The 15,522-nt window shown below is 40.8% G+C and overlaps 1 long non-coding RNA gene across 1 annotated transcript; it reads left to right on the top strand.

Moving 5' to 3' along the window:
- The first annotated feature begins 5,111 nt into the window (after window positions 1–5,111).
- On the top strand, window positions 5,112–14,918 carry LOC146309433 (uncharacterized). Its single transcript, XR_014772492.1, has 2 exons — window positions 5,112–5,411; window positions 14,236–14,918. It is a non-coding gene; the product is annotated as an uncharacterized LOC146309433 (long non-coding RNA).
- Window positions 14,919–15,522: the final 604 nt, after the last annotated feature.

Raw genomic sequence — 15,522 nt, 5'->3', positions numbered from 1 at the left:
AAATCATTACTGCTCCATTAGTTTATGTGATTTCCATTGGGAAAGTGTTATAATGTGTTTAATCAAAGCACTTCATCTATAAGAAGTGACTGAAAGCACTGAGAGCAAAAAAATATATCAAATTCTGCCATTTTTCAAAAGGTGCCATAGGAGTCCTTCGTGATTAAATGATTAGACATCCACAGACCACGTTACTTTAGTGAGACTGACAATCTTCAGAACAAGGTTTTATAATTTGTTAAAATAGCAGTCTTTAATTTCATTTTGAAATGTTTGACAACCTTGGACAAGTGTTTAGCTTTTAGCGAAAGTCTCCTGCTCAACAGGTGATTTTTTTCCTATAACAAGCACAAAAAAAAGTCAGTTCATTTCTGAAATTTTTCTACAAACAAGTGCCATTTTCTTTAAAGTCATGAAAGCCGAATCAGACACAACAGGCTTGTTAAGACAGATGATCTTTTCAGTTTCAAATTCACTTAAATCAAAGTATCAAGGTTATTTATCACTGGCAGCCAATGAGTCCCTTCATGCTAAGAACAGAGGATAAAATAAAAATCAAAACTATATGCAGTCATTTATATACATATATACATATTCTGCAGCACATTTTTTGAATTTGTGGAGGAACTGATGCAATAAAATGGTGATGATAATATGGTTGACATGCTCACATAAAAAACTCAGCAGCTACCCAACATTATCCATCAACTTAGACTGCGTTTGAGCACCAAGCATCATCAACGTAAACAGAGTCCTCCTCATACGGGCTGCCCGTCAAGTGCAACACCTTGAGCCGTTGTAGCAAAGCAGGACTCTGTAAGATGTGGCACAACAGCCTCTGATTTCCCGTGGTTCGGTCAGTCCTATTTCGTCCATTCCTTTTCCTTGCCCAGACACTAGCAAAGAGCAGCCTTAAGTCCAAGCTGGGTTAGCATGGTGCTCATCCCCACTTTTCTCCGCTTCTCTTGGGATGCTCGGTCCAGCTGATCTGGCTGGATGATTGACAGATTGATCATCTCAAGGCCCAGTGCTCTTTAATCCAAACCCCACGCCTCATTTTCCAATGCCTATGAGTGTATTTCTGTTATGAATGATACATGTTTAGGCAGTAAAGCAGGAAAAAATGATAATATAGACTCTTGCTGTGTGGTTGGGGCCCAGAATGAAAGTAGTAATGGCTTGAAAAATTTTATCATATAGCAGCTACTACTGCCAGTAAAAAAAAATGATGACAACTATAAGACTAGAGCTGAGAACAAAACAAAATAAAATGAACTCACAAAATGTCAGAAAAAAACAACAACCCCACACTTGATTTAAACTCGACAGACAGAAGCAAAATAAAACTCACCAAAACCGGTCAGTCTTTCCACTGTCATAACAATCAACAGCTCTGGTGTGGTCGAAATAAATCCTTTATTCACCACATTAAATGTGTAAATCTTTTGGCACTGCAGGCTGTTTTCCTCTCACTCGTCCTTTGTCTCAGTGGGTGTGTACTGTGCTGCGGGGTGTGTCGTAGAGCCTGACACTCATGCAGACCATTCAGTTAACAGAATGAAATGACAACCCCCCCCCCCCCCCCCCCCAAAAAAAAAAAAAAACAACCGGCGTTGGACTCCACCAATCACAGATACATTTGTCCAATCGCCCAACGCTGTGGTAAATGTAGAAAGATGGTCCATCCATTGGGTCAGCCAATCTGGTTCCACTGGTTAACGCTAACACTTGTGGTCCTGGAGGGTGGGTGACCGTACATATTCAGAGGAGCTCATATTTTCTTCAGCCCTTGTTAAAAAATATGCCAATGGTGGCCTGGTAGCTCAGTTTGTAGAGCATTCATCCCATGTATTGAGTCCTCTGCAGGTGGGTGGGTTTGACGCCCGCCTATGGTCTCTTGCTGTATGTCCATCTCCCACTCTCTGTCCCTCTTTCCTGTCATATCTTCAGCTGTCAAACATATCCCCTTATATCCCCAAATAAGCCAACAAAACCTGCTAGCTAACATGTTAAGGGACTTCCACAAAAAATAGGGATGTCCACAAAAAAACGCCACAGTGCTTACCAACAGAAAAGGGGTCTGGGGGGGGCATCATTTCAATGTAATTATTTTGGTCCGCTGATTGTTTTTTTTCATTCAGGATCTCTGGATGTTCCAGTGTGTCCAAACTAGCTGATGTTTCACAGGGTCACTGACAGTCGCTTGGCAGGTTACTGTAGTTCACCGCCAGTGTGACTGTGACCATAATGCACTCTGATGTAGCATCACAACTAAATAAACACTCATGTTGGTCTGGGAGATGGTGAATGTACCGTGGCCTTTTGAAAGCTGTTCTCTTTCCATCAGCTCGCCTGATTTGAAATGGCTTGATTGAAATGAGCTTCATTTGAGACTGGCCCTGCGCTGCCTTACTTATGCATGCAGGCATGATAGTGCAAAGGCAAACAAAGTGGCCATGAAATAGCAGCCTGTGCCTATCACATCTGTGGGAACAAACAGTACTATCTGCTTTAAACAAAAAAAAAAAACAGTCCAGCAATTCACCCAGCTTTGTTCTTCGTTCTCTGTGTTCTTCTGTAGATGTTACTGCCATTTGTCACACATGTTGTTATTGTTTATTTTCTTATGTGGATGTGCTTTCTTGAGAAAAAATAAGACTGAGTGAATTCCTCACAAGTGCCAGCACACACACACACACAGTACTTACACTGCACAATGTTGCTGCATCAGTCTTGACACCTCATCTGTAGTATCTCGCTGAGAAACTCTGATTTCTCCCCAGTAACAGATCATCTCACAGCTCTTTCCTTGAGACAAACTCCAACTGCAAATTGAAACACGAAAAAGACAACCAAACTGCCGCTGCAAGATGCATAGCTGCGTCTGAGCGAAGACACCAGGGGATCATATTCTATGTCACACATTTAGATCTGTTTTCTTCCCACAACAAAATCTCATTTGTTTGTCTTTGTGCATCTTCTGGACTTGGCAGCTGAAATACTTTAAGGATTTCTCCATAACAACCTAAGGTTCAGAATGAATTATTCTAAACAAGAGTGTATTAAGGGAGACATATTATGTTAATTTCCAGCTCTATATTTTCCTTCTTTGGTTCCACTAGAGTAGCTTTGCATGTTCAAAAACATCCTTATTTATGTTGCACTGGCCACTTTATGCTGGCTACCCTCTGTTTGAAACAAGCTGTCTAGCACCTGCCAGGCAGTTTTACATGTTTTTAGTAGCTATTTTAGCCACTAGTTGGGTGGTTAGCTCTGAGTTTTGCCTGGCCATGCAAGACTACAGCACCCTGAGTGCTTCTGAGCAACATGGGGCACTGAATATGATTAATTAACTGTTTATCAGACTACAAATGAGAAAAGGATTAGGTTGAAAAAAATCAGAGGCATTTGGGCTGGGGCATTTCTGGGGACTGATTCCAAGTACAACACAACCTCTAAATATATTCACTGATTTTGGTGAAACTGAATCATATTTTATGGAGAAAATATTTTCTGGTTTTCTGTCTGATGTGCTCTGGCTGCTCTGCCTCGACTTTAGGCAATTTACACTACAGTTTTCTGATTGCCAAACAGTTTTACATGTTTTTAGCAGCTATTTTAGCCACTACTTGGGTAGTTAGCTCTGAGTTTTGCCTGGCTATGCAAGACTACAGCACCCTGAGTGCTTCTGAGAATTGTCTTAGTCTGGAAAATAGCGAAACGGGACACTGAACTTGAGTCACTTAACTGTTTATCAGACCACAAATAAAACAAGGATAAGGTTAGAAAAATGATAGAGGCAGTCTGTATGCGCACAATTTTCCAATTTTATTCACTGATTTTGGTGCAACTGGATCATATTTTATAGGGAAAACATTTTCCAGTTTTCCGTTTGATGTCCTCCAGCTGCTCTGCCTCAACCTGAGGTGATTTATGGAGTTTCCTGATGAACAAATGTTTTCTTGATGTTAATGGTTATGTGGCGGTGCGGGGGAATGCGGAAGGATCAAAGGTTGTTGCGACAATGCCACCCAGGGGAATTTCAGCCAATTGTTAAGGCACACAGGTTCCATATCACAATGGCAGGAGACGTATTCCAATAATGCAATAATTTGTTATATAATCAGAACAAAAGAAAACAAGTAATGATTAAAATATCTAGGTCACCATGGCTTAAGTTGTGAAGCAGGTACACTAAGGTTAAGTGGGTCAGGTTGGCTTACCAATGGCGGCAGGGGACAAACACAAAAGGGGAAGGGTCCTAAAATAATCCTACACCCGTGACACAGCACACCAACCAAAAAGGGACTTGTGAACACCACCACCAGGGGATTGGACTGCCACCAAGGTTCACCGTACCTGGGGGAAACAAAAAAAAAAAAACAATAAGTACTCCTGCGGATGCGGGGCTAGCAGTGCCTGGTGACCAGACACCTAAAATATGGTCATGCATAAAACTCATTCCCTCACACACACACTCTGGACCGTAACTCAAAACAGAAGTCAAAATACAAAATAAACCCAAATCCAAAATAAATATTTACTAATATACCCAACAAATGCAAATTAACAGAAGTTTCATCAATTAACTCAAACAATCAAATATACACAAAATACGATGAATGGCTCCTAAATTGGCTGCAATTTGCGGCCCTAACAAATGACTGAGTGTCTGCTGGCAGCTATGGTTATGCCTTCACGGGTCTGACAACAACCCGAGTTAAACTGCTCTGATTCACACCGGCGCCCCGAAGAGTGGGAGAACCTAGCAGAGCCTAGCAGATCCGAGTAGAGCCGAATGGAGCCAATTGGAGCCGAACACAGCCGAAACAGAGCCAAATAGAGGCTAACAGAACTGAGGAGAGCCGAAAAAGTGTAGTAGAATCGAGGCAAACCGAGACAGCAGTTCATCCGAGGGGAGCGGTGGCTTATGACAGGCCACACACCCGATTGCAGCCTATAAAAGGCAGACAATTAATCAATAATAATATATATATATAGAGATTATTCATTCCGTTTAGGTGAGGCGCAGCGTGGCAACATGCAGGTTGAGGAGAGCCACCAAAAGCCGCGGCACAATTCACTGCAGCAAACATACAAAACAATCAACCAGGGCCCAAATGACAAGCAAGGTAATACAGCAGACAACGTCGGCTTACCATGCAGGCAGCAGACACAACCCACAGCACGCCGAGCGGAGCGACCTGTCGTATCAGCAGTCAGCTGCGCGACAGGATGGAAACAGCTGTCACCAAATGCGCACTGCGCGCATAAACGAGGGATACTGGCACGGCGCATTACCTGTTCAAGTGGTTTATGCAGTCCAGACAAACATTGCCAGGCCAGAGACCTGCTCCACCAGGTTGCAGCCACCTCCACGAGGAGATCTGAGCGGAAGGAAAGAGGAAGAGGTGAGGCTGCCCACCTGTATATATAGATGCATCCGCACCTGGTGCCATGCAGTGGCCAGGAGGGAAAAGCCGCGGCTACAGTTAGCTATTTTAGCTGTTAACTGCTAGTTAGCTCAGTTAGCCATGCAGCTGACTCTGCCTGGACTGGGACCTCAAGACACAGAGAGACTGCACAGCTAACAAGCCTTAGCAGTTAGCTACATTAGCAGCAAGTGAGTAGCAGTAGGACTTTGAGGGAAAACAAGACAATATGTAAGTCCTTCACAAGTGAAAAAGCACTTTCTGTGAGACATACTGAACATGAACATAATCTTGAGCAGAGCGGTTGAATGACAGACTGAGTAGGTGGGCGTTCTGTGCAGACTGGGCTTTGTCAGGAGTAACCATATAAAGAAATACACAACATGCCAAAATTAACCCATCACGTCAAGATGTCGAAAAAGTAGAAAAAAACCTGAGCATTTTGTTCATGGGGATTAGTTTACCTCATTATTTGACACTTTGTCCATGTTTAATAAAATTGCAACATATGACAGGAAATAAGGAAGAGCTTCTTTGGCATCTACAGCATGTCAAATACCTGTAGTCAGGTTATCTGAGTTCATGTGTGGTGAAAAAAAAACAATACTGGGTAGAATATTAATAATATCAAAACATGATACCGTTATTACCCAAGGGACAACTCACTTAGGAATATTGCCTTGAATCACTGGCATAATTGGTCTCCTCCAGTCTCACTTTGATGTAAATAACATTAGCAATTTTCCAGTCATTTTGCATTGATCTCCCACTGCAGAATTCTGCCCCAAGAAGCAGCTGGAAATTGAATGTCTTAAACGGGAGATGTGAGGGGTGCATTTCATTCAGTTGTCAGAGAAACTGCACTACCTGAAAGATGCAACGTTATTGGGATTGATTCTGTGCCTCGCCCAGGGCAATTTCTGTCCGCCCTACACCGACAGAAATGAGCACATGAAATGGTATATACATATACACATGCACACACGTTGCATTTGATGGCCGATGCAGAGTCAAACAGTTACATGATGACTACACATTATGCTGTAAACTGCCACTCCAGGGCCAAGTCTTTATCAGACTGTTTGCTTTCAAAACAGCTCTTTTCATAAATCCACCGTGCCACTTGACAAGTTCACATTTGTTTTGGGCTTGTTGTGTTTTATTTCATGTTTGTAAGTATCCCTCATTCCTGTGTCATTCTCAGTGACCTTCGCCAACCTGATTTGGCAATTTATTGTTTCGACTTCCTCTCCAAGTCCTTGTTTAGAATGAATAGCTTGCAAGAGAAAGACCTGCTGGTAGAAATTGTTTTTTCCTTTTTTTGTTTTTTTGTCCTTTCTCTCACTTAGCCGGCTCCATTTGAGCAGCTGATAATATGACAGCTGTCCTCTACAGCACATAAAGAACATTACTTTCATTGCATGTAGTCATTTTGAGGTGCACAAAATGTAGTTTACAGCACTACACAGTGAAATAATCAATATTTACTACATTGTGCTGCAGAGTTATGAGTTTTTGTGACAAAATAAATCAAATCAGCTAATCAATAATTAGGACTGCTTGCTTTCCCTTGCATATGAAAAGCAGTTCATAAATCATAAGACAAGTTGAATCAGTGTAAACAAAAGTGAGCTAAAAATGTGAGCGGGAGAGGCATTAGAGAGCAGACCCTGATAATTTTAGATCACTGGCTGATAAAGGTCATCTCTGTCATCTTCATATTCAGCTTTTGGAAGGTAATTAAAGCAGCTATTTACATCCAGAGCAAAATAATTTCCCCCGTCTCTGCCTTTTGGCTGATCGCATCACACTGCTAAATCCTTGAGCCCATAAACTCCCGCCATGGTATATCATGGCATTATAAAATACCCTAGGCACACTAAAGATTAGGTGGGATGAATAGAGATATAGAAGCCAGAGGTCTCATACGATTTCACACTGGTTTTAGCACGTGAAATTCTTCCCTGTAGCCATCACTCTGCCAAAAGTCCCCTGTGTATGCAATACTGTTGCAGCATACCTGTTTCAATGCAACATTTAAACAGAGAGGAATCCATATCTTAGTATTAATAACATCATGTTAAAGCTACTACAGGGAACGTTCACATGTTATTGATTTCAGAGATTCCTGTGGACAAAAGTGGTAGTTTTTTCCCTGCGATACAAAATATGACATCAAAAACAAAAATCTCCTACTTCTTTTTAAAATACCCACAAAAGGCCAGCTTATGTGTTTCCTGTAAAACAGACAATTCAGGAGGGACATTGATTGCGTTTACAGTAGGCAATCGTGCTTTGAATTATGCCTCCCACCTCACCATTATGATGGTCCATGGATGTAACGCTGGAAGGGAGTGTGGTCTTGTTAGCTGCCTCTTCCTGGGCTGGGAGCTCACAGTGAAAAGGGACTAAAACAGTTTGACAAAAGGGAATAGGCCACTTAAGTAGTTTTCTTGTTCACTTTGGGTCCCAGCAGGCAGCGGCAGTTAGCCAGGACAAAATGAGCCAAAGAAACTAGTTAACCGCTAACTACCATTAGCTTGGTTAACCCCAGGATGCAGCGAGCCAAACTCGGCCGCAACCTCGGTACTGTATTCCCTGACGGTCTCGGAGGCTTGCTCTGTTCACTGGGGGGCTGCTAAGCCCAGTTCTGTTGACAGCTAAAGGCAACTAACAGCTAACAAGTAAGCGACAAGTAAAGCTAATAAGTAAGCTAATAGTAAGCAAAAGCCATCTGTCCATCATGAAACTGTGTTATTAAATAGCTGTGAGTTGAAGCTGAGCAGCTTGAGGACATCAGAGGGAAAACCTAATGATATTTTCCCCATCAAATATGATCCAGTTTCACCGAAATCAGATCAGCAAATGAAGTTATAAATTTGTGCTTTTGATGCCCTGAAACACTGAACTTTGCTTGCTCTGGTGAAGAGATGTATTTGTCTTCTATGCTCCGCTGCATCATAAGTGAGAAATCGTTTTATTTAACACCCTAGACTATGAAATATAAATTAAAAGACCAGATAACATCTGCTTATTGATTCATATGTGATAAAAACATATCAAAACATCAATTTTGACTTCATAGGAAGTTTAACTGTTCACATGTTACTCCTTACTGGCCCTTTTCATCTAAATTCACAGAGAGACTCCTACCCGATGGCAGACATTAACTATAGCAGCTATACAGAAATAGCCAATCCTCTTGTTAACTTATGTGGGTCAACAGGCATCAGCAATAAATTGAAACTATTTCATAACGAGTTAAAAACTCCTTGCAGTAGCTTTAAGGCTCTTTGTTGACTTGTTTCTAGCCTGCTGCAGTTTGTTCGTAAGCAACTCAGGAGGTGGGGTGACAACAGCGCCTGGAGGTTAACAAACCGTGAAGATTTTCAAACCTACTGATTTCCAAAACAAACATTGACATATTCACAGCTAACACGCGCAGAATTTTAAACACAATAAATAGCATGTTTGACCCAGCTGTGTCGATCCCAAAGAGATGAAACCGCTGTCTTGCTTGGTCTGCATATATTAGCTGCATTTTCAGCGAAGTGAATTATGGGGGAGAATGCTTGTAATCAGATCAATGGGTTTGAATTATTGCACTGTATAGATGCCATTACACCATATTAGCTGGCTAAAGTTAAGCCAATTGAATTGCCCAAGTAGCTTAGCAGTGACAGAGTGATTAATGTAGTTTTCAGGTATTTGGCCTGTAGTGTAATGTAAATGAATGTGGTGGAGCCGGAGTGCTCCCATGTGGTTCGGGCATTGTCTGGGCTGTCTAGAAAGCACAAAACAAGGTGTATACAAAAATTAGGATTCAGTCCAAATGCTGTGCGCCCTCTCCTTCTTGTTGTCAACACAATTGCAGTGCAAATGAGATGACTATAAAATAGAGAATGACTCATCCTTTTCAAACAGCATGGCAAGTTAGAACATATGCCTTTATTACCACCAGCAAGGAGGTTGTGTTTTCGCTTCAGTTTGTTGGTTTGTTTGTCTGTTTGTCAGCAGAATTATGGAGAAACTACTGCCCTGATTTTAATGAAACTTGATGGAAGGGTGTAGGGGTCTCTGTAAATAATATTATGAAGAGTACACTCTAGACCTGCTCAATATCAAAAGTACCAGATTCAGTGCTGTATAAATAAAACTGACTTGTAGCATGTAGACGCACAAGTCTCTAAGCGCTTCCCTCAATAGAGGAAGAGGACAATCTCCCAGCTTTCATTGTTAAAACCCAAAAGAACCTGCATTGCAGAACTAATCCAACGTCTTTGGGGCGGCCCTTCATATTGGGGTGGGGACACACAAAAGTCGTGTCCTAATTACTGAGAAGAATGGGGGGAGAGCCTCATGTCCAGTTCTTGAAAAATGTAAGGAGTGAGGTTTGTTAGCGGCTGTACTTGGCGCCGTTTGCATTTAGACATCCCCAGATGATCAGTAGGTGGCAAGAAATCTGGTTGTCTGGTGTTGCATAAGTGTGTGGAATGGGCCAAAGAAAAACCCACTGAATTTTGGAGCTGATCAATATCATGGGGCAGATTTGTCTCTTCATTTGTCTCTTTCATTAACACTAGGAGATAGGTCAGTTGTAATGCCTGTGTCTACAGCAAAATGAACTAAATTTGTTGTGCATGCATGAACCTGCAGAAAACCATGCGCTGCAAATAAACATATAACAAAACATAAAAGCTACCTCAAACATCACAGTAGAAACAAATGCAGCTTTTTATCCCAAGCCAATATAACCAAAATAAGCATTTTTAAAGCTTATTGTGGGCTGAATTAATAATGCAAAAAATTTTATATCCTCCATTTTTTAAAAATCTGGCTTTGTCTTGATAATTTAAACAATAGAGTGCGAGGAAACACTTGTAAGAAAAAGTCTAATTAAAAGTTTTCTTAAAATAAAGTTACATACAGTTGAAAATGGGGTTGCAAATTTTGTGCATATTCCTTAACCAGTACTTGAAGTTTAAGTTTATTTATTCAAGAAATAGCTCCACTACAAAACAGTGTCAAATGGGGTGCAATTATTGCCACTTTTATTGATCAGTCATATCAATGCATACATTTTCAATAAGTTAAATTCTTAACAGTAAGTAAATAATAAATTATTGATCATTAACATCCCTAATTCAAAAAACAGCCGCGTAAATTCTACTCATTGGCTGTTCTGTCAGAGAAATGATCACTCAGAGTGACATAAATCACCAGCCTATGCTAGACGAATTTCTAATTAGGGCCGACTTCATAAGAGGAAAAGTCTGAGGGATGTAGCGTAACTTATCTAAGTCCTGAGCTCCCCGTCCAGACAGAGACAGAGAGCCAACTATCCAACAGCAGCTACAGTTTGACGGTGATATGCTGCCCCCAGTTTGCTTGGATCATGAATTCAACAAGTGACCAATTCTTACGTATTGCAACTTTAAGAGGATGTGAGTCTCTATTCTGGTTGTCTGTCATGAAGATGCAGTGGGTGTTGAAACGTTAATAGAAATAATTGCCACCTAAGTCCATGTACTCCAGCGTATTTGGACCAAATCTTCCATGTGACAAAAACTGACATAAATCCCTACTTAGACATAAACAAAAAGATGATGTAGAATGCGGCTCTGACATACTATCGCTTGGTTAGACTGAGTGATGGCAGGGATGATTCTCACAGATGTCTTGCAAGAGCATTCACTGACTGTCATTAAGAAATGATTCCCACCAGAGAGAGATTAAAACATTAGCAGCATGATCCTGTCCTGTAAATGAGGCTTGAAAAACTGCTCCTTCCCTCTCTTCTAATGTAATTGGCCACAGGGGATTAGATGACCTGTTAACAGTTTATTGACAGTATTTGTATGATCTGCCATAAAATGACATATTGATTTTCATAAAGCAACAATAAAGTGGGCAGTAAAGTACATCCAACCATAACCTGGGTTATAACAGCATCAAGGCTGATGAGATTTGATGGAGCTGTTCAGGCTAAGGGTTTATATTCTTGATGTAATTCCTTTTTCTTTTTTTCCGGTATGCGGCCCACGTCCTCCAGTGTTTAACACCTGAGTGTTAAAGACACACAAGGTTAACAAAGCAAGACATCATTCTCATTCGAGAAGCTACTTCAGCAAACCATAGAGAGCTCTTGTGAAGAGTGATTACATCAAAAACATAATTAGTGTCCTTGTGACGTCAGGACATCATGCTAGAAATTGGACGGCTCCGGTAATGTCAGCAGACATACACTTGTGATAGAGGTCACTTTTGTCATTAGGATTATGGAGCCAAACCTTTTATCCTGGCACTGAATATGGCCGCCCCATAAATTTGATACAGTGCCAACAGGCAATCATGTCCTTTAAGTCCATTAAACATTAACCAGCGAGCAGGCCTGTGGTTGTCTTTTTGACGACAGTCTTGGATTGAACAGACTGAGTGCATTTCAGGTTCACATATATTTTCCCCCTCAGGCAGCAGGAGAGGGGAGTCAGACAGTATCTCCTGTTGATGCAGCAGCCTCCATCAGTCTATACAGTCCGCCTCCAAACCTCCAGGAAGAATGCCCGCAGGCTTCAGCAGCCTCAACGGTCTACAATTGAGCCCTTAACCATCCCCAAACGCAAAGTCTTTATGTTTCAGCTCAGGGTTTACCACTGTCAGGGGATCATAGTCAAAAACATCACAGCCCTACTTCCATTGTACAGTAGACACACACACAGCAGCCTAACAAAATCTTCATTAGAAATGATCTTGAAGAGGGAGCGGTGTACCTCAGCTGATGTCATCCCCAAGTAATTGTTAAGATCAAGCAATGATTAGTTAGAATCAAGGCTAATTAATGTATACAAAGACAATCAACGCAAAAGGGTGAAAAGAGTGTGGAAAAACTGAAGTGATGTGAGGAATTAAAACACTGAATGACATTTTCTGGATAAATTCTGAGCCTGACCTGCCGTCCTGCCCTCACAGGTCTTTATTGACTTAACCCTGTTGTTCTTGATTCAATACCGGCTGCCTCCAGAGACTTCACTGTGACTTGAGCTGCTAAAACCCCTTTAACATTTTTTTTTTTTTTACTCCTTCATCTTTAGGGCAAAATAAGTTAACGTCAGTGGTGTGTAGAGTACTGAACATCCTCCCATAAAAAAAAACACTCAAGCAAAGATGAAAATTTCCATTTTAGAAACATATTCAAGTAAAACTACCAGGTTCAGAAATTTACTTAGTATTTTAATATTTTTTAGAGTCAACAATTATGGCATTATGTTATTTTGTCTGCTGTATAAAGCAATTTACATATTGCATGTTAAATGTAATCAAAATTAACATTGCTAATGTTAGCTAGCTAACTACATTTTCACCTATACTGTTTGTGCAACCTATTTCAGATTATAAAAGGAGCCTTTAAATGTGTAGTCCTCAGTGTTTCTGGGAGACACAGCAAGCACTTCATCCAGACAAAGTTGTCTTTTTCAGATTTTGGTATAAAAAGTCCGGTCAGGGATTGTCGCTGGAATCTCCTCTTGTTCTGGGTTTTGCTCCGTCACCATCACACTGTGGTCAAAAGATAGGTGGTGTTTATTTAGCAACCACAGGGGCGTGTCCAGACTTTTTTGACTTGGGTGGCCCAAGTGGGGTACTGACTCATGCAGGGGTGTCATGACGTATACAAACACACATGTCAGAATCTATTACTCTGCTCATATGTATTTTAATTACTAACATGACAGTGTTTTAGAGTTTCTTACATCCACGTTTTATTTAAAAGCCTATATAGTTCTCCGACCAATCACAACACAACACAGGTGCACCACACACATATAATGTTAAGCTTCCATACTTTTTTCTTTAAGTCTTTAAAAAGAAATTGTACCTCCATTGTACCTTTTTCCTCAGGCTGTGAGAGTCCTTAATTCAACCTCAGCGTTCCACCATGAAAAATAGTTTTATTTTTATAATTTATTATTTATTCACTCATTTGTCTGTGTTTTTTGTTTTGTTTTTGTGAGCAGCATGAAAAGAAATAAAACTAACATCTCATTATACAACCTTGTGCTGTAAAATGATTCATAACTAAAATTCACCTTGTAAAACATTAAAAGAAGGCTACATACAAAAGAAAATATAATATTCAAAAATTCAAACAGTTGGTTCAAGCTAAAGCCGCTCCTCTTACTGGACAGATAGCCAATCATAATTTAGGACAAACATTTCAGGGGTGGTCAGTGCCTCCTCAGGGCGCCCCTCTAGAAATACTCACAATTCCTGCATTTAGAGCAGACTAGATGTGAAATGGCAAAAGTAGCAAAGTAAAAAGTAGACTTTCATGCTGAAATATATGCTCGGCTAAAGAATTAATCTTATACGAGGTGTGCTTATTTTAAATAAAAAAAAAATCTAAATGATAGTTAAACTGAAAGCTGTTCTTGAACCATGCGGATAATCACCTTTGAAAAGTAGAGTTTTAAAAAAGGAACATAAAAAGTACTTGTTCCTAAAAAAACAAAAAACCTTTTGATCGTGTGTATTACTTGTATCTGCTTATCCCTGGTTAGAGTCGTCTCATGAATCTAAATATGAAAAATAAGAATGTATTGTGCAAAATTAAATCTGATAAAAGTTTTGAGTAGAAAAAATATATAATTCTGTAATCTTGGCGTGAGAAATTTGGCCTAAACTCAGTAGGTTATCAGAGAATCTCTGTACTTTGTTACTGAACACTGTCCTTTGTTGCTTCTCCTGGTATATTTCCCCTGTTATTTCATGATGAAAGGATGCTCTTTCCTTCTTTCTGATCTTCCAGTTCAAGACAGCATCAGACAGGACTCTCCACTGGCTCCCAACAACCCACCCTGGCTGCAACAACTCTCAGATGGTGGACTAATGCAGCCCGCCTGCTCTTGGGGCTTTTTCCATCCAGCCAAGACAAACCTGACTAGCTGTGGCAGGGACTGTCCCCAACAGAGAGTAGTCTCCTCTGTCTTGGCGCCTACAGATGGCTAACAGGATGTGGGAGAATCATGATGAAGTCAGTAGGTGTGGAGTGCAGGCCACCGGCAGACTAATGGAAGCTGAACACCGACGTTGTGAGTCAGATTTGGATGCGGATGTGTGCCGCGAGGCCAAGCACCCACTGTCCTCTGTGGTTCTCTGTGCCACCTCTCCACAATTCAGCATGAGTGGATGTGACTGCATACACGCCACGGCCAAAAAGCCTTCTCTATGCTTTTTGTCACCTATGTCTGATCTTTCCTTTCATTGCAGCATGCCTTCTAAACTCAGGTGAGAAAAGGGCAACCTCCCACTGTGGTGCAGACAATCCAGGGCATTCATGTTCCACTCTTTTCTCCTCTTTTTTTAAAAGTTATCAGAACAAAGAAATCCAGTGAACTAAACCATTGGCTCAGCTCTCAGTTTCCCAATTCTGGTGCAAAGGGTTGTGTAATATTCTACCAGAAGGGTTTATTTGTCGGCCATCTCCTCTTATCATGTAAAGTCTAAAGAAAATGCTCATTTTAGCCACCTCCTCTTCTGTTTCCTGCAGGGGGTGAGATTACAGCACACTCCTCTGTCCATTTGCATTATGTTTTTTTTTTTCATAACCAGATCCATGCGAGCTCACTGTGCATGCTCCTTTGAAGCTGCCCATTGCCAGTGGTGCAAGGTAACTAAGTGCATAACTCAGGTATTGCACTTAAAGCAACAAGGATTGGTATTCTTCCGTTATACACCACCAAGTTCTACACAAACATCTCGGCACCCTCTACTTTCTTCTATAAATAAGTTGATTTACCTTTGTTTATAATGTGCTGGATTCCTGTTAAACTGTTTATTTTAAATGAAAATAAAAGATCTTTCAAAAGTGATCAAACAGGGGTCACAGACTAACGTTCTCACTGCTAGACGCTACAGAATAAATTGAAATGTACTCCTTTACATTTATATGTAAATAACAGCAATTATTGAGCACACATTGCACTATACAGTACACAATAGATATAGTGCATCAATTATTATAATGCAGTAATATTCTGAGAAGGGCCACACTGCATGATGAGTACTTTTACTTTGGACTGTGTTGATGCTACTG

The sequence above is a fragment of the Lutjanus erythropterus genome, chromosome 19 (genome assembly GCF_056507025.1).
Source record: "Lutjanus erythropterus isolate fLutEry1 chromosome 19, fLutEry1.hap2, whole genome shotgun sequence".
In the NCBI taxonomy this organism is placed as follows: Eukaryota; Metazoa; Chordata; class Actinopteri; order Lutjaniformes; family Lutjanidae; genus Lutjanus; species Lutjanus erythropterus.
The sequence above is the reverse complement of the archived record's forward strand: the minus strand, read 5'-3'. Positions and strand labels throughout refer to the sequence as shown.